The sequence below is a fragment of the Numenius arquata genome, chromosome 2 (assembly GCF_964106895.1).
Source record: "Numenius arquata chromosome 2, bNumArq3.hap1.1, whole genome shotgun sequence".
NCBI lineage: Eukaryota > Metazoa > Chordata > Aves > Charadriiformes > Scolopacidae > Numenius > Numenius arquata.
The window spans coordinates 69,071,336-69,092,229 of record NC_133577.1 but is presented as its reverse complement, the minus strand read 5'-3'; the positions used below and the strand labels follow the sequence as shown (position 1 = coordinate 69,092,229).

Below are 20,894 nucleotides of genomic sequence, written 5' to 3'. Positions count from 1 at the left end.
ACTCCCATCCTCCCAAACTATTAGCCGTGAGTTCTGTCTAGACACATTTAGAATGTAGGTCAAGTAAATGAATGATACTAATTGCTACGTTGGGAGGGATTTCCACTGAGTATTTGGGCTCTAGATTCTAGCTAATGCCAAGAGGCCATTGTACAAAACTCACGCAGCTAAGAACAGAAGTATATGGGGTATTTTTATACTCTTGGTGACTAAAATATTTCTTTCTCAAGTCACTAATTAGAAAGGGAACATTTTGTATTCTGAAGGTGAAATGGTAGGTCAGTACTTTGGAACTACAAAAGTTATACTCGCCTATGTAAGTAGTGTAGAGCTATGATGTGTTGCTGCTTTGCACTATAGTCTTAAGGATAAACAACTTTATGGGTTACAAAGATGAATGAAGTAGCTAAGGTGTGAAGGTCTTTACAAATAAGATGTAAGGATTCAATCAATGGGCCAGGATATTGTACCTTTCTCGTGGCCAATAAAATGACAGTGGGCATTCAGGGATATGGTGAGGTTGTGATCTCAGTGACTACTGCGTTGCTTAGGTGGTCAGCATCCATTGGAGACTCCAGGATTGGGAAGGAAATTACCATTTGTTTTGTGGTTTTCGTGTCAGGCCTTTTTCTGCTTCACCCAAGTGTATACCTGAATTAACTCCCTACGTAGAAAAGACTGCATCTCGGAGGAAACTCTCATTTGTGATGCTGAAATTGAGTTTCAGTATTCTTTATTACCAGTAGTCTCTTCTCTGCCCTAAAGCCCGTCTCCATACTCTTCCTCTAAGAGTTGGAACTAAATAGGTGAAAACAAAACATGGGAAAGCTGGATTTGTAGACCTGTCTTACAGAAAAGATGAAATAAATGGCCGGTGAGGGGACTCCTGACATCACAGGGAAACTTCCTAGTTCTTGATTCCATAAATCAGCAATGATAGTCTTTTCCATTAGTTCCCTCCTGGTTTTAGCTTTACTCTTCCCTTTACTCTTTAATACTATGCAGTCCTGTTTATGCATGTCTGACCTTTATGGTATATGCCATTTTTCCTTCCAACAGCAGGTAAAAATCTTTTTGAACTTCAGCAGCCCATAATTAAGGGAGTGGGAGGGAGAGGGGGGAAGCAAAGGCAAGTAATCAATTTCTTTTAACAGAACTTTGCTCATGTCTGACTTTGCCATATCAGATTTTAATTCAATGGTGCTGATGTAATGGCGTCTTGCTTTCTTCATTTGGGCAGTTAGCAAGAACCAGTGTGAGTGTGTGTGTATCTGTGCACGTGTGCATGGTGAGCAATTAAAAAAAAACACAGAGGTTGTTGATTTGGGTTTTTTTTTCTAAATGTAGTAAGCGTCACCAAATAAAAATATCTACCTGAACACACAGGGCACATTCCACTTGGTGCAACAGAAAGTCCAGGTGTTTCTCTCTGAAACCTGTTCACATTCCACGTCACCGAGCACTTGTAAAACTGTCATGTGAATTGCTGTCCAAAGTCTGTCCTATTAGCGGTTTTCGACTGAAAGTTGTTGCATTCTGTCCTTTTGTGTGTATGCATGAACTGTCTGGCCTTTCCCTATGACAGCTCTGGCTTGATACAAAAAAAAATAATTACTTTAGACTTTATTGTATCTTTGGGTGTCATTTTTGTTCTGCAGAGTTATGGCTTTGAATGTGTTTTTTTTTCTTCTTAAAATGGTGTAAGTTAGCCTTAAAAAGTGGCCCCTGGGAGCTGACAGCTCAAGGAACACAATTTGTTGGGCTGGGCTTCTGGGAGAGGACCTAAAGATCCCCCCTTCCCTGGGATCACGGGCTGCCCTAACTGCCCCAGGGGCGCAGAAAGATGCCAGCGAGGGGCAGCAGTTTGCTTTCAGGTGGCCGTGCTGTGATGTAAGTACATCATGATTTCCCTCAGATTTGCTGGTCCTTCCAAAGGTAAATTACCTGGTGTTACCGTCTTGAAGAGAAATACATATCCAGGGCCAGAGCCATTGCCTTGGGCCGTGCGAAACAGTTCCTGGTGACTCTGAGTCACTCTGCCTGTGACACCCCTAGGGCATTTCAGCTGATCTTTCCCTTTTCCTCTGCTTATGTGGATACAGTATGGGTTCGTGCAAACATTTAAAACTATCTAAGATGAAAAGGACAGCGATACTAGTGCAAAAGCACAGCTCCCCTAAACTCCTTGGTAAACTGCATTGGAGCCTCTTCTGACTGCAGATATCTCTCTTCTTTTGCCATAAGTCTGTTTAACTCTGTGCAAGTGTGTTAAACGGCCTCTCTATTTTTGTACAAGCGCTGTCGTCTGGATGCGGTCCCACCTGGTTGTTCACACTGCAAACGTGCCCACTGGGTGAAAAGGAATTGCTGTTTTTCCTTTTTAAATTGTCTGCTTGATTCTTTGAAAGAACAGACTACCTGCTTTTGTAGCCTAAACATGTATGTAGCTAAGTATGTTATGCTTTTCATTTCTTGCAAATAAATATTTTCTGTAGAAAAAAGCAAGTGCAACTCGTCTGCTTTCCTGATGGTTGGAAAAGACCTGGTTCCTTGGCTTTCCCAAGCGCGATGCTGTGCGCGATGTGTCCGTATTTGACACGGCAGAACCCCGGTAATTCAGCATGTTGCTAGACAGAGAAGGTTAAAAGCAACAGTGTGGGTTTTACTGAAACAGGCTGCCCCTTCCCTTTTTTGAGACTAGCAGAGAGTTATATCTGTCAATAATGGGTGGAAATTAGGCGAAGGCTGATGACATTTAATAATGATAATGGCACTTGAGTGCAACTATGTGATACAGCCCCATTAATATTAAATTCTCTCCCTATAAAAGCAGGATCCAGGAAGGCTGATGCTCAAGGCGGGAACTAGCTTCAGCTTAGTGATACCAGTCTGCTGGAGCATGCTGGAGCTTGATTCATGTGGGCCAGAGAGCCCTCTGGAAGGCAAGGCCTTTCCCTGCACTGACTTTACACTGGGCAACTAATTGCTTACACTGAAGAGAACTCTTAAAAGAGCTTTTTCTGCTTGGGCTTTTAGAGGTTGGGTCCCCTGCTGGCCTCGGCTCCTTCCCTTACCCTGACTCACCCCTGAGATAGCTGAAGAGCTTCCTCCAGCAATTCAGAAGCTACTATTTTGCCTGTGCAACCAGCCAACATTCTGCCCCGCAGCCCAGAAGCAGCATCCGGCCAGAGGATGGAGTTGACCTTTGCTGTTTTGAGTAGACATGGTAAAGAAAATAACCTAATTTCTTCCAGTCTGGGGACCCCATGGCCATCCAGGGAACTTGGCGATGGATGACCTAGTGCAGACGTGAAAATTACCCTGTGCAGAGCTGGCTTCGCAAATGGTGTAGTCATTTGTATTACGCCAGTTTGCTGCTAGGAAAGGGACCTCGTATATGAGTACCATGCATCCGTATAATAGGAGCCAAGAACTTATTCCTCCTCAGGAAATACTAGTGATGGACGTAATAGTTCCAGCTTTACCAAACTGAAAAGGGGAGCATGACAGATGGCTTTGGTGCCTCCTTTTCAAGGCCTCTTAAAGAAGGCTGCTTTTGAGGTTGGGCAAGGCAGCGTACCATGAAAATTGGAACACCCTGGCCTGCACTAAATTTGTGGCTGATGCGGATTTTCAGAAATGCCTTGATTTGGGGCTAAAGAGGTTGAAGTGGCAAAAGAAATTGGCAGTGAAAGGAAAAAAGAAAAACCCAACACCCCAAAAAAGCTCTTCTAAGCTCTACCCTGATGCTTTTAACCCAAGGATTGCTTTTGCTGCCCACCACCATTTATTATCACAAGAAAAGGAAATTGGAATGAGGGGTTTATTTTTTCCCTGTCCAGTCTTTTTGATCTGTCCCATTGCATACACAGCCGCCGTGCAGGGCTGTAACAGAACAGCTCCCCCAGCCTGAGCCCAGTTCCAGCTCCAGAACATATTATCAAACCCCCTCCTCCGTCACAGCGGATGATGAAGCAGCTCTTTCTCACAAAATTTGGATTCTCTACCTGAATGAAGGTCTGTGGTGCTTTCTCTTGGAAGGTGGGGGAAGAAGGGCTTTACTTTGTCCTTGAAGTTCTGCATCCCGCTCCTTTGCTCTCATCATTCCAGAGGTTATTGCAGCCGCCGACTTTCTCCTGCTGCTGCTGGGTGCCCCTTGCTTTCTGCACAGGCAGTTTCACTTGCCAGAACTATTGATTCAAGGCACTTGTTAGCAGCATCAAGCCATACATAACATTTTTAGAGGAAAATCGTTAGACTGTGACTGATTGGGGAAGTTACCTTCGCCTCAGTTTTAGCTGAGCTCAGTTCCTCCGAGCATACAAAACACCGACTGGTGATTAACGATTGGTTAAGAATCTCCTCAGGTCTCAGTATTACCCTTAAAGCATCACACAGCAGGCGATGCTGCAGGGAGTCTGTGATTAAAAAAGAAAGCCACATACAATGGAGAAACGCTGGGTGATGAGCTGTCAGCCTCGCTACCTATCACCCTCCGGTACATGCTGTTCTTTGAAACGCATGTTACTGTTTGAATGCAAGGCTGGATTTTGATACTGGTTTCTCCAGCTGATTCCCATTGCAGGGCAGGAGGAAGGGTGTCTGAATGCACCTTGCAAAGCCTCTCATGGCATGGTTTGGGTAGTAAGTCTTCACCCTTTGCTGTTAGCTATTGCTTGTACATCCTGGGCTGCATCAAAAGATGCATGGCCAGCAGGGCAAGGGAGGTGATTCTCCCCCCTGCTCTGCTCTCGTGAGACCCCACCTGGAGTACTGTGTCCAGCTCTGGAGCCACCAACATAAGAAGGACATGGACCTGTAGGAGCAAGCCCAAAGGAGGGCCATGAAGATGATGAGAGGGCTGGAGCACCTTTCCTATGAAGACAGGCTGAGACAGTTGGGATTGTTCAGCCTGTAGAAGAGAAGGCTCTGGGGAGATCTTATAGGATCCTTCCAATACCTAAAGGGGGCCTACAGGAGAGATGGGGAGTGACTCTTTATCAGGGAGTGGAGCAATAGGACGAGGGGTAATGATTTTAAACTGAAAGAGGGTAGATTTAGATTAGATATCAGGAAGAAATTCTTTACTATGAGAGTGGTGAGACACTGGAACAGGTTGCCCAGGGAAGCTGTGGATGCCCCATCCCTGAAGGTGCTCAAAGCCCCATCCAACCTGACTTTGAGCAACTTGGTCTCATGAGAGGTGTCCCTTGGCAGGGGGGTTGGAACTAGATGGTCTTTAAGGTCCTTTCCAACTCTAACCATTCTATGATTCTATGATTTTACAACAGCACAGACTTTGCCAGCCCTGCAGGTATTTCATGGTAGATTCATTTGTGGTTCTCCCTTTCCTGATTTGTTTGCTTTGGGTTCTTTTAGAAACATGGACCTGATTAGCTTGGAGTTTAGAAGCAGTGAGCAAAAGCTTGCACCTTTGCCATAAATAAATTAGTTCTGTAGGAGCCATGTCCTGTAGAGAGAGAGAGTGCTGCAGAGGGACCGAGGAAATGAGCTTCTGCGTCCAGTCCTGCTCATGGGGTACTGGTGAATTTGCCTAGATTTAGATCCATGCTTTTTTCCATGCTTTAGATTTCCTGGTCTGCGAAATGGGGCCAGCGGTGGCTTCCTCCTCTCTATAAAGCACACTGAGATTAACTAAGCAGGGTGATCTAGACGAGGCAGTAATTAGAAACAAAAGCACACTTCATGTTGAATGAATAATGCTTGTGTGTCTTGTCTCCCCCCAGTTTGTGCTTCAAAAACTGATTGATTTGATTTCTCACTTTCTTGGTGCTGCCTCCTATGGGCTTCAAATGGTCCCTACAGAAGCCAGGAATGACTTTTAAAACTTTTTATAATTGAATTAATCTTAAATTGTGCTTATATGAGTTCTATACATTACTATAAAATTACTTCTTTTGTGGATCTCCAGTAAGGATGAAAATTACAAGTTCTGGCCCTCATCTTTTCTGTGGTACAATCAAGGAAACATAACCACTGCAGAGTTAGTCTGTGTCTGTTGGGTTGTCTCATTTCCAGTGTCTAAAGAAATGCTTAGGTTCTGGTTTGCCCTTTCTAAATAAACCTATTTGGTAAATAGCTGGGTTTGATCCATGGCATTTGTGAAGGGGCAACACCCAGGCACTTCCAACCCAGAATCAGGCCCTTGTTGTCACCTCCACCGAACACCTTGGCAACAGGAATCAGGGCATATTTCTAGCTATGGCAGCCTACGCACAGAAAGGTGAGCAGTGCTGCGAAATAGCTGAAAAATGGTAAAAAAATAGAATGTAGCAGAAATCAGTAACTCACCAAAGAGCTAACGGGAGCCACTGCTGGCAGAGCTGCAGGGTAAAGCGATCTGCCCAACAGGGTGATCAGCTGAGGTGAGGGCAGGTAGCTCCATGTTAAGCCTCAGCATCCCTCAGTTACCAGATGGATAAGCGGTGCCCCACTTGAGCTTCAAATGCTGACCAAAAGTGAATGTTTTTTTGGGCATATCTATCAGCATTGCCTCTGGGAAGGGAAGCTCCTGCTTGTTCAGTCATGTTTAAAAAAAAATTAAAAAAAAAAAATACGTAGGGAATGCAAATACTTATGTACACATAAGTATACATGTGTATAAATATAAGTATTTTTGTATGTTTTCCCAGGGGGTGAATGTTGAGGGTTATCCTGAGGATTAATTTTATATGCCCTTAAGGAATATTGAGCATTTAAAGTAGACTGACTTCTCACTGCCTAGCCTGGCACACTGAACAAGTAAGGTTGCCCCTGTCTTCCCCACTGCCTGTTTTCATATAGCCACCTCTTTTCCATTAGGAACAGGATCTTCAGTCCCTCCCACCCTGAATAAAACTCACTGCAGAGCACACAGCCTGTGCACACTGGAGTGCTGGGAATGGGATTTAACAGGCATGTGAGTAATGGAATAAACCTTCCCTTAACTTTATTCCAAAAGGCTGAATCCCCTTCTTTCTCCACATTTCCTCTTTCAGTCCCACCGCCCACCCTGCTACTCAAGGCATGCAGTATGGCAAGACATATCCAGACAGGAAAAAGAGCTCCCCACCTGCTGAAGCTTGCCAGCTCTCCTGGATGAGCAGGGGAGTCACTGGTGGAGTGACGCCAGGTGCTTCCTTTAACCCAGCCCTCGGCATTAAGAAACGAGATCCCAGCCATGGGAATTCAGGCTTTTGCCAGCACGACGATCCCAGATACCGGCAAAAAAAAATCTATTTTTGTGCTCATCCTTTCCCTCCTGATCCAGTGGTATGTCTCAGACATGTCTTGGAGCAAACGTGATGCTTGACGAAGTTTCTGTTGTTGCTGCCTGTCTCAAACCCCAGGAACTGACAGCTGTGCCCCAGGTGTAATTGTGTAAGCAGGGCTTTCCTTCAGGAGCCTCAGATTCTCTCATAATTGCTCATATTCAGAAAAAGGCATAGGAAGTCAATTTAGCACTTCGTGTTGCAAATGAGTCATGCAAATTGCAGCAGTCGGAGAAAAAACAGGTATACCCGGAGCACAGTGTAAACGTGGTCTTGTGGGCAACACGGTTATTGACAAGCAGAAGCTACAACAGGGTTTATGCTGGAGAAGGAGGAGGTGGCTCGGTGGTGTGGATGTTCGCTGGAGGGCGGGGTTAGGAAACTCTGATTTGTCGTTAGGCTTTGCTCCAGATGCTCTGGGGGAGGTGGAGAGGTTTCCTGGGGCAGAGGCCACAGCACTGTTCTCATAGGGACCAAAGGCGAAAAGAATAAAGCTATGAGATGACGCATACTGTTCTGCTCTCCAAGTGCAAAATTAATTTGCAATTAAAGTATTTTTTTTTTGCACATGCCATTGGCATCTTCTCACAGCAACATAGAACATACAGCTTTCACCAAGGATAAAATCTTGAGGATAACTTGACGATCAGAGCGGAGCTTATGGCACTGTTCCTCATCCTTGAAGTGGCTATTGGGGTAGGTCCAAACTGGTTTTTGACAGTTCCACCTCAAAACCATTTAGTTTCTTTTTGCAAAAAATAGTTGTCATATGCTCTTAAATATGCTCTTAAATCGGATGCTTTCACTAGAAACATTGCCTGCTAATTTCCCTGGAAGTTCAGCTGGAGACTTTCCAACTGAGGTCCCAGCTCTGCATGGAAAAGGCATCAATGGTTTCAGCAGAGGTCCATGCCGGTTTGTAGATCTCTCTGCACGCAGCTCAGAGCAGGGCCCAGACCTTCTTTTTACAGTTCTGCACAAGAGCTTTAGTTTTGCTTCTAATAAGCCATGTATTACATTGCTTCATTATGCATTCTTTTATGTGCTTCATTAGTAACTAAAAGTGCTCTGAGGTTTGGGGGAGAAAATTTATATACATATTGGGGGAAGCATATGTGCATGTAGATAATATACGCATCATTTATGCATAGGGGTAGAATATCATTTTGAAAGTTGGCTAAAATTTCAGATGCTTGAACTGTAGTAAAAAAGAAGCCACTTTTCATCCCCCTTCTCTACTGCTGACAAGGGGCAGGAAAACATTAATTGGCTGGCTTGGAGAGCCTGTAATTGCTGAAGTGGAGGTGAAAGATGTATACGCAATATGTGCTAAGTATGGAGCAGCTGAATCTTCAAATTGGGCTGGAGAAGGAGCAAGAATCAGGTGTGAAGAACCTCTTGACTGTCGTAAGCCTGATTGATGCCCAAGGTTTTGCAACATTTACATGCTGCGTGGGCAGCAGGCAAACACCGTTACCTCTTTGACTTTCAATCACGTCACTGCCTGTGCGGTGGCACAAGAAGGGGCAAGGCCACTCAGGGAGGTCATCCATGAAGAAGGGGAGGTTCTGAAGTCTGTTCCTGCAGGGTTTGCCTTCTCTGTAGAGTGTCGTTGTTCCTGCTTCGTCTCTCTCGTCCAACTGAGGTCCCAGCTCTGCATGGAAAAGGCATCAATGGTTTCAGCAGAGGTCCATGCCGGTTTGTAGATCTCTCTGCACACAGCTCAGAGCAGGGCCCAGACCTTCTTTTTACAGTTCTGCATAAGAGCTTTAGTTTTGCTTCTAATAAGCCATGTATTTATTTTTTTTTTCTTACGTCTTTCTATTTTGGATCACATTGCCTTGGAGAAGTTTTGGATGCAGAAAATAAAACACTGGCTGTGCATAATTCCTGCTGTAATTTCTGTGCAGTCTCAGACCCTGACCTTTTCTGTGCGTTTTAATCTTATTGCCACTGTCAGCTCGTGTGCTTAAATAGTCCCTGCTGATGCCTCCCTGGTACCTTTTCCTTAGTCTCCCCCAATGGACAGAAGGGAGAAGCGGGGAAGAAGGTGGGAGGACAATTTATTTTACTAAGGGGCGCCGCGATGCCTGTGTCAAAAGACATCCCATTGGGCGCTTGATCCCCAGCGTGATAAACTGAGGTTGCCCGGGGAAAAAAAAAAATAAAAAAATTAAAAGCAATTAATACGTAAACAGTGACGGGGTGTAAGAAGACTGGGGCACCGCTGGGTGCTCTGGGGCACTCGAGTTCCCTCTCGAAGGTAATTTTAACGTGTCGGTAAGAGGGAACCGGGCACAGTTGATGCCGGACCCCGGCCCGGCATCCCCGGCTCTCTGCGGTCCCTCTAACGCGGGGGCGCGGCGCGGCAGGGCGTGGCGGTGAGGGGGGGGCGTGGCGTGACGGCGGACGGGGCGCGGCGATTGGCTGGCGGGCGGCGGGGCGTGGCGAGGGGGCGTGGGCCACTGGGAGTTTCCCACAATGCCCCGCTGCAGTGCGGCCGCCGATGGATGCTGCGCGGTCGCGCTGCCATTTGCAGCCGCCGCGGCTCGCAGCGCGCCCCGCGGATCCCGGAGCAGCGTCCCCCCGGCCACCGCCGCTGCCGCCCCCCAGCGCCTGCAGCCGCCGGCCGGGCCCCGCCTGCCCCCTCCTCCTTCTTGGTCCCACTGCCCCACCGCAATGAACCCCCCCGCCGCAGCCGGCGGGGAGGAGACGGGGGCGGCGGGTGGCGGCGGCTGCCGGGGGGCCGAGGGTGGTGGGGAGGCGACCGGTGCCGCCGGGGTCCCGGAGGAGCCGGGGCTGTCAGCGGCGGAGGAGTCGCTGGAGGAGAAGCTGCGGAGCCTCACCTTCAGGAAGCAGGTGTCCTACAGGTGGGTGCCAGGCGGGCGGGGACGGCTCCGGGCGTCCTCGGTGTCCCTCTCGGCGGTGGTACCTCCTGGGCACGGGGAGGCGGTAGGCGGGATCCGACGGCGGTGCGGCCGGGCAGCGGCGTGAGGGCAGCGTCCTGCAGCCTGTGGGGGCTTTTTTTTCATCCCGAAGCCTAAAAGAGCCCCCCCTCGGATCGGCATTCCGTTAAGCCGGTGCCTTGCTCCGAGCCCCGCCGCTGCCGTCGGATTTGCCTTGCTCCTCCGGCGCGGCAGCGCCAGGGGAGATGGGGAGGGGGACGGTGTACGTGGGTGAACTTCAGAGTTTCTCAGAGTCAGGGATCTTACCCGGCTGCCAGGGGAATAGGTCTGTCTTTACGCTTTGCCCTTTTCAATAAAAATACGCCCGGCCCGTGTTCCCGGCGCCTCCAAACGCTTGCAAAAGAGATCGGAGACACCTTTCTGGTGGCATCGCTGCTGCCGAGGGGGGTTTCTCTGTGGGAAGACTCTCGGTGTGCGGGTCTCCCCTCCCTGCCCGCTCCCCACCTGTGCCGGCAGTCCTTGCATAAGCCCCAGCGGTTGTAAGAGTGATGGGCTGCTGTGCTCAGCACCCCCACGCGTGGCTGCAGGCTGAGAGTGGGTAGCCACCGAGCTGCCACATGACCTTCTATTGCTAAAGCAGGGTGCTACTTTCATAACCAGGGTTATGTATTTTTATGGCCGTGCATTTATCCCCTACCTCTGATGTCAAATAAATGGGTTTCTTCCTTCTGTAAATACACCTGTATGAAAGGGGCTGTTGGTGGGGCTTGTCAGCTTTGCTGTTACCACCTAAGATTTGTTAATGGTCAGCAGCTGCTGAAAGTGATTGCTGTTTGAGAAGCTTCATGCCAAAAAGTTCTTGACTCTTACCTAATCCTGGCTGCTCTCTGGCTGCAAAGCCCCAGCAGAGGCAGCACACCAGCAGTACCTAGTACTCTAGCCCGCTTAGGGATGAGCCTGCTTAACTGGGAGGGCAGAAAACACAGAGCTGCTATTTATTTTCTCTCTGCAAGGAAAGAGTGCCTCTAGCTCTAGGTAAATTAGCTGAAGAATCATAGAGATACCTCAGATGTAAATTCACAGCACATTAATAAAAGTAAGTTAGTAATGGTTTGAGTCTCCGCATGTGGTAGGGCTTAAAACTGATGCAATTAAACACTCTTCATAGCTGAAGTTTTATGTAAGACTTCATGTATGCAGAGAGGCTTCCCCATAAGCGCTGATGGTCTCACTGGTGAGTATGAAGCTCGGGGTGGTTCACGCTAGACTCAATAAGGTGAGTGGTGTGAAAAGGAAAACTTACTGGACACCTAAAGAGCGTTACATCTGTCATCTCTTGGTACTTTTTGCGTCTCTACTCTGACAGTTTTCCTAGTGCATGGTGTTTAGCGGTGAGTTGTCTATTGCAGGTAAAGGCAGATTCTGTAGGTTGCCTGTTGAAGTAATGGCTAATGAGACAGGTTTGCTAATGTGTCTTGGTACAAAAGGCATGGCGCTTGCAATGTATCTTGGAGGTGCTTCTACTCAGGCTATATGCTTTCATTTTTATTGCATTAGTTTTGGCGTCTTCTCATTTGGGGCAGGGATGTTAAAATCTGTTTATAATGTCCTTGTTCTCTAGATCAACTAGAAGTGTGTTAAAGACATGAGTATTCTTGAAGCTTTCTGCACAGTGTGTGTTTGTGAGGGTTTAATAATAAATGCTTGTAGGAGGAAAAGTTGGGTTTATTTCTCTTCTTCCTTCTGCCTCTTCTTTCCTCTGTCTAGGCAAGCGTACAATGAGTCTTGAACCTTTAGATATAAAAGCCCTTTCCTAAGCATGTCTTGATGCGTATTGTTCATTCTATTTGACTTAGGATATGTACAGAGAAAGTACATTTTCTTTGCACCCTTGCATTTCCACACCTTTTCTTCTTTTGGAACTGGTTTCCTACAGATAATGCATACTCCGTCATTCATCTGTAATGAGAACAATCAGAGTAGATAAGAGAGTATTAAACTTCCACAAAGGATTTCCACTGAGCTCTCTGCACCCCCCTGCCCCCCAAGCTCCTTAAATTGCTGCCATTTCTCTCAGTAAATTATGGTGCTGAAATACATTTGTAAATGACTATATTATACACAGGAAAGTCTATTTATGTTGGCACTTGGACTCCTTATCCACTAATACAATAGAAGTTATTCAAGGCATCATACGGACTTTCAAACAGCTCATTTAGGATTCTCTGTGCAGGTGCATTACCTTGACATACACCTGTATATCTGTATTTCTACATGCAGAAAAATCCTAACAGTTGGGAATTGCTTAAAATAATAAAGATTCATAAAAATGCATGTAAAAAAAATTCTGTTGGTAGCAATTGAAAGAATGAAATGGGTGGCTGAAAGAGAGGTCAAGGTATTGTCACAAGGCAAAAAAGGAAGAAGAAGAAAAATATTTCCTGTACTAATTTACTCCCTATTATGAAACTGTGGTTTACTTGAGTCTTGTTTAAAGTATCTTTTTCTCCCCCCCCTTTTTTTTTTGATTGCAAAACAGCAATGGCTTTCATTGTAATGAAGAACTATTTAGCTAATGACATAGTTGTTGCATGCAAGTAACTTTTTCGTTTCTCTAGAATTGTACCAAAACCAGGAGTAAAGTAGTTCAGGAAACAATGTTTTGTATCGATGCAGTCAGTGGCTTTTAATGCAGAAGCTGCTGTATTAAATATGCAATGATTTTGTGTAGTAAATACCAGTGTAGACCCGTTTGTCCCCCGTATCAAAAGATCAGGAGGAAAACTTGTTTTAAATAATACAGGTGTGCCTCAGAGAGCTCGGAAACTCCCTTGACCTTGCCGTGCTCCCAGCTGTACCCACCTCACACCTGACATTCATGAAGCTCGTTGTCTGCACCAAAAGCTCGTCATTCGGTTAAGAGTAGATGTTTGCATGCTGTTTTCTTTCTAGTAATATGCTGTAATTATGTATACATACACAGTGGGGATATGCCACTTATCTGAGCTTCTGCGTGAGCTAATGGGTTTAAAGTGTGTCTGTTTCTGTGCGTGTGTACGTGCTGCCAACACACATCCCTTAAGTGGATCTTAATTTGCAGACGAGGTGCCTGCCCTGCCTGATGTAACAGGGGCTGCTGCTGTGGGGGCTCAGGAGGTGGGTACTGCTGGTCTCACTGGCGATGCAGGAATGGTGAAGGGTGGGGGGAAAGATGGTCTATGATTAGAAGGGTTGATGGCTTCTGAGAGGTATCTTGTAGAGATGGTCCCTGTGCAGACTGAATGGAAGCTCAGAGAAATGATCTCCCTTTTCAGCCTCATGTACGTAAATGAGGCCAAATGACTTAATAGTCAGATGCTAACAAACACCAGAATGCCAACAGCTAAGCAGTAATTTTTAGGGGTAATTTTTTTTTTAACCCTAAAAATATGGAATTAAGTACCTTTAAAGATGTTTTGTCTTTTCTGCTTAACATCTGAAATAGGGGCTCACAAAAGGAAATTTTTTTTTCATAAACTGATAGAACCAAAAGTTCATTTTCCCACTCCACTGTGAAGAAATTGGCAAATGAAAAAAAAAAAAGTGAATTAAATATGTGCCCCTGCCAGAGAGAAATGCTCTCAAAAGATTGATTATTGAGGTAGTATTTACCCCCTACATTTCTAGACTGGACAGAATATTTACAAGATATTGTGACACAAAGGTAGTGGGTAAATTTTTCTTTCCTTTAAATTTTTATTATTTTGTCCCTGCAAAGTTCAGTGAGGAACGTCATGGTGTCTTATAGCTAAAGTAGACATTAAAGTAGCTTTTCCAAAGTAATTCTTGAAATAAAGAGAAATTCAGATTATACCAAAGAGAAGCTCAGTAAGAATATTTCCACAGTAAAAAGTTATGGCTAGAGAAAGCCTTGGAGATAAAGCTCTATCCAGCAGGTTTCCTGCAGATGTTTGCAGCTCTAAAAACTTATCTGAAATGCAGTATTGTCATTTAATTATTTCAGTTTAAAGAAATAGTAAAAAACAAACAAACACACACATCCCCCAAAATAAAAGAAACCCACAAAACCAAAAAACCCCCCAAAATAACCAACAGAAGCCAAAAAGCAAACCAACCAAAACCATCAATAATGCAAATGGGTTTTAATTTCTTATTAATTATTATTTAAAAATCCAGGGAATCTTGATTAGTGGCACTGGAAAGAAAAATAAAGTTGTAAGTTTTAATGGCTCTCTTGTGAGAGCTCAAGTGGCGTTTGGCAAAGACTTGTCACTAGGGAATAGTTTATCTAGAGAAATGTAATTTCATTTTGACCAAGTGGAGAAATCCTGAACAATGCAGTGGGTGGCAGCCTTTAGGATTCTTGCTCAGGGATTTACAAAAATGGGGCTATAACACATCATCTCGGAGTCCCGTGCTACTCATAGGTGGCAGGCTGGTGGCTTGGTTATCATGCCTCGTCTTTGGCTAAGGTGGTTTGCCTGAGCAGGAAAATCTTGAGTTTCACTTTTAGTAATGGAAGTGGCTGGAGGCACTGGTTTTCTTAACTTGAGTCCATTGGCCATCCAGTTCTACTCAGAAATGTCGATGTCTAAAGTAGGTGCTTTGAGTTTCCTTGGCTGATATTTCTCTTCGACTTGCTAAATGAATCTGTTCGGGATGTGCCTTGTGAGCTTTCCCAACCTTTCTTCTGCAAGCAGAAACCAAGAGTTGAGCTGGCCTCCTCCTGCACCATCAACAATAACTGCGCATTCGTTGTGGCAAAAAGTAGCTGGAGTTATAATTAGAGTAGGTTTTGTTACTGCATTTGAAGGGGAAAAAGTTATGGCAGAGAAATCCTGGGAAATCCCTGATTGCACAAGCCTTGTCACTGTTGATGAACATGTAAGTACCTGGGACTACAGATGGGGCCTTAGACCAAAATAGAAATTTAAGGGTAGGAAGCAACCTCATTTTGCTTCACTTATTTACAGACATGATAATGATCATAAAACGCGCATCACCTCTCAGTAAATATTAAATAGAGACAGGATAGTGGAGGTGTCTCCTATTACTAAGACTTAATTATTTTATGAAATATGACAGCATTTACTAGTGTACTGTGAAGCATTATAAATAATTAAAGCTGAATGACATTTGTAAAAATGAAAACACCCAACACAAGCCTTTGATCTCTTGATTGTGTTGATTTCTTAAGTTTCATTGAATCATAATACATCCTATTTCTATAAAGGAGTGAGGTCGTTCTGCATGAAAATGATGGATGAATTTTTATCTTCTACAAAATGTCAAGAAAATAATTCTCATTCTCCAGCCTAATCTCATAAGATCTGCTTACAACTGTCTTTGATAAGAGTTTTGGGTATGTACTGTACAGAGTTGTTACCACCCACTTGCATAACAGTGACTCAATTTACTTTGTCACCCAAAACATCCATCACCATTTTATCATTTTCTCCCAAAGCATGTCACTGGATGTTTTCAGTACCTAAAAGAGCCTTCATAAAGCTCTTACATTTATAAAGCTTTGATGTGCAAGTTCTGTGTTGGAACAAAATACAGAAAAAGGCTTGGATAGTTCAGAAACAAGAATAATACCGTAGGAAAAACCGGTTGACATTTAAAGTTCCCTCCTGACTTTGAGATGCGCTGCAAGTCTGGCCGTCAATGTCTCTAGGTCATATAAAGTAAAAGGACTGTCTTTGAATTTAGAGCATGTCTTTAGACATGTCTTTGAATCACAGAATCACATGGGGTTGGAAGGGACCTCTGGAGATCATCTAGTCCAACCCCCCTGCCAGAACAGGTCCACCTAGAGCAGGTTGCTCATGAACTTGTCCAGGCGGGTTTTGAATGTCTCCAGAGAAGGAGACTCCACCACCTCCCTGGGCAGCCTATTCCAGCGCTCTGCCACCCTCAAAGTAAAGAAGTTCCTCCTCATGTTTAGGTGGAACTTCTTATATTCAAGTTTGTGCCCATTTCTTCTTGTCCTAATTTAGAGCTCCTTTTTGTATCTGAGGTTAGCAGTACTTTACAAAAGACATGTTGTGAACGGTAACTCTGGGTAAAGCTACATGTGAACTGCAATGGAATTGCGTACATACTCAGAAGGAGATAAATGCACCAGTGATTTGAAAGCCGGAGCCTCTAATAAAGTTGTTGTGTAGCACAGACACAGACCAGTAGACTCGGATTGCCCTGGGACTGTCACAGGCAGAGAATTTCATCGGGTAATAAATGCCAAATTAGATGCCATGTGACTTTGGTGGGGTGGAAAACCACTTTTGTTCTGGCTAGTCCTTTGGAATAAATGAGCAGGTAGTCAGCTCTTCTCATCCGGGTCAGTCATGGGCCTGACTAAATGATTTGCTTGAAGCTTCACCAGGCTTTTGACAGGTTTGGGTTTTTTTTTTGGCAACTTGGTCAAGATGTTGGGAAGGTGATGAATTTGTGTGACAGTCTTCTGTGCTATTCTTGCTTCTTTATCAGTAAGTTCAGCACAGCCTGGGCACCTAACACCAACTTTCAGCCAAAGGATTTCCCAGATATTAAGGAAAAGAGGGAGAGGGAAAGAAGAGGAAGAAAATAATCAAACAAGGGAGGCTCACAGCTTTGTGGCAACCTCTTCCAGTTACAGAACGGACAATGAGGAACTTTGCCTTGGAATAAAATGGATGTATAAAGTTGGAGCTCCTTTTTGTGTGTCTCTCTACAAACTTGTTTTTGTGTTTTTTTTTTTTTTAAAGTTTTTGTATGTGGGAGTGATGTATTAACTGCATTATACTGTTCACCTGCACACCCCTTATATTTGAGCTTCTCCCCAACCTCCACCTTGTGGTTTTTGAGTGATTTGACCATTTGTCGCTCTTAACAGAGAAAAGCTGTGTGGGACTGGGTGTATATGAAAAATGTGTAAGAGTACATTAAGAGAAGACGTGTATGTAAGTGTGTACAGAATCTACAGAAGCCTCCTATAGGACCTTGTGCAGGCTGAGGAAAGTGTACTAGGGTGGGCTGTGTGTTCAGGAGCCTCGGTGCATGCTCTGTATGAATGCCCAGAAATATAAGATGAAGGGATGTCACAAAGGTGGTTTGTTTTGTTGTTGGTTTTTTTTTTTTTGCTCCTCTCTGGAAACCTGTCTTTTGCATTTTGCCTATAAATGAATTCATGGAGGATTTTGTTGATGAAGATTAAGATGCGTGTGGACTTCACACCAGTACCACCTTGTTTAATGTGCGCTGGCTGCCATATGCCAAAGGTTGGCCTTGATTCTGCATAGCTATCCCTGCCCAGACTGTGCCTGAATCCTTCTCTGAAGGTAACACTTGGGGTGACTGTGGTTAGGAAGGGAAGTGGGGTTTTTCACCTTAAATTTCACTAGAATTGTCTGCAGAGTAGACCTGCTAATGGAGTAGGAGACAGTGTAGTGTCAGGAAGGAGCTGTTTGTTTTTTAACACAGAACAAAAAAGTCTAATACTTGTCCATTATAATTTGTCTCAGCTTTTCCACCTGTAAGGCTGTAACCTGTGAGTGATAGTATCTACTTGATTCTTTGTAAATTCTCTTTAGGAAGCAAAGGAAGATAAAGTGACTTACTTAAAATGGCAGATGGAGTCTGTGAGACAAAGTAGGAATGGATCCTCAGCCCTTGCTTTAAGAGTAAGGAGAACAGAGGTTGAAACTGCAACTTTCAGAGAGAACCTGAGAGCTTGGGGAGAGGCAGAGGACAGCTATGCATGAGTACTACGATTTGATCTTGTTTAGAGCATAACAACCAAATTTTGCTTCCAAATTATTTGTGCATTGAGCAAATGGGAGGGTTCATTCTTAAAGAGCTATGGTAACCTGAGGCTGCCACTGGGCACAAAGTTGTTCTTCTGAATATCTCAGCGTCTCCTGTGCAACCTGCTCTGGGTGGACCCGCTTTGGCAGGGGGGTTGGACTAGACGATCTCCAGAGGTCCCTTCCAACCCCATATCATTCTGTGAGTCTGTGTGATCTCCAACTACCTTACTGAAATGGCTCAGCATAAAGGTAGGTAAGGGATTGAGGGGGAAAGGAAAGATCTACTAGCTGTTTCTGAGAAACTAATGGTCGCTAACTACTGCACTCTTGGCAAAGTAAGCTGGTGTAGGGCTGAGCATGTCTGTATTCTGGGACTGAGCCTGGTATTTCCCCGATACTTTCCATACTGCATTTTTGAGGAAGCTCGGTGGTTTGAACCACTTAAGCTAGAAAAAAGCTTGATAATGAGGTCCTGAACCTTTCATCCTGGATTTCCCTTCAAATGCAGCTCTGAATGGAACTGCCAGAATCCCCTTCCATTTAACTGTTTGAAAGCTTAGCTAGCTTCAAAATTTACAGTTCATAATGGGAAACTGCTGTTTTATCATCTGGTCCATCCACCCTTTTTTTGAGGGGTTATGGCTTCAGATTCTACCTAGAAGGTTTTTCAGCTAACCAAGCCTACAGACTACCTAATGCTAGTTCCTGTTGTCATAAACAAATGGCCACGTAGTCAGAGAAAACAGAGGTGTCTAACTGTACTTAGGTTTGAGGCATACTAACTTAACACATCCTTGCTCCTCCTGTGTACCTTGGTGGCTAAACGTGAGATACGAGAAGATGTAGGATGCTATACTCTCAGGCTGCAGTTAGCTCATTGCTGATGGCATATACCTTTACTTGTTGGCACTGGGGAATGGTGCTTCTGGCTGCCCTACAGCCTCACCTAGGCTATAGATGCATTGCAGAGATAAATAATATTGATGTTTTTGGCTGACTGTATGTAAGAACTCTTGGTGGAGAGATGCGGGCTCTTTTTGAATATCCAAGGACATAGAGGAAGGTGTTTAGTGGTGAGAGGTGTCGGAGAAGATATTGGATATATGGTGGATTAATACCTTGTCTTGCTTTGCATTATCCTCTTCAGATGGATTCAAAATTATCCATTCCTCCCTCATTGTTACTAAGGAATGTGTGTTTAATATGTACATCTAAAGTATGTCTGATTAGGGCTTTGTGATATATGAGTGTTTAGTGGTATGATGTGATGCTTTTCACAGGCGGAGAAAAAGAAATTCCCATATTTAATATAAACATAATTATAAGAAGCACTATACTTATGTAATACTTGCTTCAATATTTATAATTTCACAAACTTCAAAATATTTAAAAAATGTAACATTTGTTTCAATATTTCTAATTTCTTTCAAATGTTTCCAGGTTTGGCTTTTCACAAAAACAAACAGCAAAGCCCCTAATAGCCAGATTATATTTCTTCTAATTTGTGTGACTCATCAGGAAGCTTGACCCACTGGGGAACATTTTTCCAAGTGGGGCAGGGATTAAGCTTCAATTGCACAGATTCATCAAAGATGATGAGTTGAACATCTTGGAATCCCTCTGTGTTCTGAAACTGCTCCCTAATGCTGTGTAACATGCAGGAGCGGGGACTGCCTGTGATGCTCTGAGAGCTGCCGTGGGGTTTCTGGGCACCACAGGAGAGGGTGAGGAAGCAAAATGGCTTTGAAGCCTGTTAGCATTAAAAGATGATGAGAAAATACCTTCCTGTCATCACTTTATTTCATTAGGTTGCTAATGAGTTTCCTCTAGGGATGGTAATGGGGTAGTTCTTATGCTTTTATCCAATTAGTGAATGATCCCAGGAGTATATCCTTTTGTTGTGAAAACACATCGAGTTTCATTCCAACTCGAGCACTGCATCCTGTAGGTTCTCTGAAGGCAATGAAATGCCATGTGTAGGTGCATGCTAGGCCAGGTCCTTAGTTATTAATTGCTGATGTTAGCCTGATTTATGGTTTCGAGATGATGCCCTAGAGGGCAACGGACTCCTGTGGAAGTAAGTGAAATGCCGAAGATGTGAATAAAGTTTCACTATGAGTTTTGAGGTTAGTTGTAAGTTGAGACACAGAGAGAATTCACGTGTTAAAAACCCGTGTAGATAGGAAACAAAAGAAAAATGCCTTTGGTGCTATTGCCTTAAGGGATATCCGGTACCAATGTCTTGCCAGCTGCTTGTGCTCATAGAATCCTTTGCTGCTGGCGCTACAGTCACCTCCAGGTTTTAGCCTGATTTAAAATGATATTGAAGAAGGAATTAGCAGCAGTGCTGATGCAGCTGGCATGTTTGGTTGTGGGAGGCCTTCCATTAGTGAGAAGAACTTAAGCTATTCTTTATTTTTCATTTTTGTCTCTGCAGGTAGCCAACCGTTGCAACTGTCACTTCTCTTGCAGGGCAGAATGTTTGGCTTTGGAGCAGGTAGTTTCTTTATTTTGTCCCTGGCCAGTTTTTACTGTGATAGAATTTCTGGATTGATTTATTTTTGAGTTGCTCTATCTCCTTTTTTCATTCTATAATCTGCCTTTGCCCTACCTTCCCACCAGGACACCTGTGCTCTGTGTGGTTTTACGTACTGGGGGCTGTGTGATACATGGTATCACAGAATCTTAGTGGTTGGAAGGGACCCTTGAGACCATCGAGTCCAACCATGTTAAAAAAAAAAACAAAAACAAAAACAAAAACCCACAAACAAACAAAAAACCACAACACACAAAACCAAACAAACACCCCCCCCCCCCCAAAAAAAAAAAAAAAAAGCACCCACCAACTAAACCCCACACCCACAACCTCACACACAACACCCCACCACAAACCACAATCCCGGGCACTAGAGCAAGCCCTGAAGAGCCAC

At 44.5% G+C, this 20,894-nt stretch overlaps 1 protein-coding gene across 2 annotated transcripts in view; it reads left to right on the top strand.

Annotated features, from left to right (window-relative positions):
• The first annotated feature begins 10,088 nt into the window (after positions 1-10,088).
• Positions 10,089-20,894, top strand: part of DGKI (diacylglycerol kinase iota) — a 218,631-nt gene continuing 207,825 nt past the window's right edge. For both annotated transcript variants that reach the window (XM_074144629.1, XM_074144628.1), the window contains exon 1: positions 10,089-10,141. The gene's annotated coding sequence lies outside the window, so the exon portion shown is untranslated. The remainder of the gene's footprint in view (positions 10,142-20,894) is intronic.